This window comes from Quercus robur, chromosome 5 (genome assembly GCF_932294415.1).
Source record: "Quercus robur chromosome 5, dhQueRobu3.1, whole genome shotgun sequence".
In the NCBI taxonomy this organism is placed as follows: Eukaryota; Viridiplantae; Streptophyta; class Magnoliopsida; order Fagales; family Fagaceae; genus Quercus; species Quercus robur.
In genome coordinates this window covers 84,217,380-84,220,148 of record NC_065538.1, presented here as the reverse complement: position 1 = coordinate 84,220,148, position 2,769 = coordinate 84,217,380, and the positions used below count along the sequence as shown (strand labels likewise).

The 2,769-nt window shown below is 31.8% G+C and overlaps 1 long non-coding RNA gene across 1 annotated transcript; it reads right to left on the bottom strand.

Annotated features, from left to right (window-relative positions):
• Window positions 1–960: 960 nt before the first annotated feature.
• LOC126727466 (uncharacterized) lies at window positions 961–2,559 on the bottom strand. Its single transcript, XR_007656249.1, has 2 exons — window positions 2,192–2,559; window positions 961–1,501 (listed from the first exon to the last, which is right to left on the bottom strand). It is a non-coding gene; the product is annotated as an uncharacterized LOC126727466 (long non-coding RNA).
• Between the last annotated feature and the right edge of the window lie 210 nt (window positions 2,560–2,769).

Here is a 2,769-nt window from a genome sequence, read left to right as displayed (position 1 = left end):
CTTTATGATGCCAATAACAATAGGCCTTAAAATTTGATATTCTAGACCAAACTTAGTAGTTGTAAAGTATCGAGCTATTTTAAAAAAAAAAAATTTTTCCATGGTTCTCATTTCTTAAGTGCATTTGTTAGTACAGAATTACTACTTGAATAGATTATTTTTTTCCTTCTCGTTAGATAAATTACTCTCAACAATACCCAATTCCAAATTTTCAGCACAAACTGGTTAACTTTGCATATCTTATTTCCAGTGCAATTCACTCTTCAAATTATGCAAACTGCTAACACCTTCAAGATTAATTTATTTTTAGAAAATCCAAAACTTAAAAGGCATAAAGAAAAACCAAACATTAAAGAAAAATACTTCAAAAAGTAACTAAAAGTTAAAGGCTTGTGAGTAAAACAGACTTCTGAATCTAATGGGTTCGAGTTTCCTTTTTAAATATCCTTGACACAACAAATTCTCTATTGATAATGCAATAGGCTCTTACAATAAAACAAAGGCTAAAACCGAAATATCAAATTGTGTTCAATCATAGAAATATTATGGCCTTTTGCTATGTTGTTTTTTGGTGTCAGCCAAACAAAGCATGCTTTCTCATATTGTAGTTTGCAATCATAGTCTTTGCAAATTATATGACAGAAGACTATGTAATCAGTAATTTCTTTTGCACTTATTGAGATAGCTTACCAATATGTTATTAAAATAAATAAATAAATAGGCATCCAGAGAAGGTTATAATTGAAGGGATAAGAAGATGAACTGAGGGTGAGAGACTCAAAGCAAGACAATATAAAGAAACTCCTGCAAAGCTTTGGCAAACATCTCTGTGCTAAAGTGATCGCTGGAGAAGACATATCTAGGCTCCAAAATCCATACCAAACACACATAGTTTCAACTTTTAGTAGATTTTATAATCAAATGGGATAACTTGCACACAAAAAAGCATCTTGCTCTATATTAAACTTTCAAAACAAAATAATATAACAATATAAAAGTACGGTTCAATATCAATGGTTTGAGATTAAATTTAACCTCCTTGGAGGGCTAACAAACAAAAATTTAAATAAAGGAAACTACAGCTACAACTCCTTTTTCATATATATATATATATATATTCCAGTACCACTCATTCATTGAGGAATTTTATCAATCATATTATACACAAACCCTCCCCGCAAAAAAATTCATGACCATTGCTAATATCAATGCAATAAACTCTAACATGAAAGAGTTGGGAAAACCCATCCAAAAAAAAAAAAAAAAAAAAAAACAGCCCACACTCCTTTCACACCCAATAGAAGGTGGAAACCTTTTGTTACCTTAAGCAAGAAATTTAGAGTGACAGAAAGGTAATATGGAATACTGCTGCTCCAATCGCCTTACAAGTCACAACCATCCTCACTAATCATTGCCACCAACAATGGCTAAGTTGCTCTCTAAGAAGCTTTCGTGTGCACCAACCCAACCATTAAATCACGATGAAAGTTGTCAATACCACCTACAAATCAAAAAATCTCAAATTATACTACCAAAAATATCTGAGCTTTTCTCTACGGCCAAACACAACAATAAAAATGAAAAAGGAAAAAGAAAACATGCTGAAAGAAAAAGGGGAACTTATTGGAGGCAAATTGAAATCTGAAAAACAAACAAACAATTTAACAAATTCTTAGGTGTAGATTAGAGTCTTATAATCCAAATTGACTTTTGAAACCAACAGTACTCAAACTAAAAGCAATTTGAAAATAAACGAATTAGTAAAACTAAATAAAAATTAAAACGATTCACAAATACATGATCCGATTTTTTTGGAGAGAGAAGAAATGAGTGAATTTCTTGAAGGAGTCGGTGTTTTGGGCTAAAGTTGTCACAGGGGAAAAGAGTAAAAAAGGCCAACAGAACATCACTTAAGAATTTTATCAAACATTTTGTGTACATGTAAAAGAAGCAACACTCAATGAATCACTGAAAAATTAAAATGTAACAACAAATTGTCCTAAACAGGTATGTATTATGTGGTTTTACACTCACAACTTAGTAATTCCAAATTTGCAATATCCGATCAAAGTTTCTTGGACAATATTCAAGTGCATATTAATATTATAATAATGTGTTAAGAGAGCAATAAATTGGATTACTTAAGCAAACAAAGTCCAAAAAGAAAATTTGAAAAAGAAAAGAGATGTACATATCAGAATCTGTGCTAGTGCTAGGACGACTACTTGCTGCAAGCTTTCGTGAGAAGAGACTTCTGTTTCCTGAAAACCAAAAAAGAAAGATATACCTGAACTGAAGAAAACACAAAACAAATTAGAAGTAGAAAGTAAAATGAAAATAAAAATCAAATTGTAGATTTTGGTTTACGGATGGTTCTAGGGCTTTTATGCTTTGAACCAACTTCTATCAATATTTATAGACTGTGAGGAGAGAAAGGCAGGAAGGAAGGAAGACAGAGAGATTGCCGCTAGAAGGGAGAGAGGCTGGCGTGAAGTAAATGTGAAACCGTAGAACAGAAAGTGAGGAAGGGGAAGGAATGTGAAACAAAACGTGGGGAGAGAGGAGCTTCAAACCGTGCAACTAAAGGAATTTAAAAACAGAAGGTTGAAACAGTGAAAACAAAGGGTTTCAGCTGAAAAGGCTTTGTTGGGCTTTATGGTAGAATTATATTTATAAGAAGTGGGCTTTATGGTGGAGATAGGGCTAGGATTGATTTTATATTTATTACTATTTTAAATTTTAAAATTGATAAAACTATTTTAAAATTGT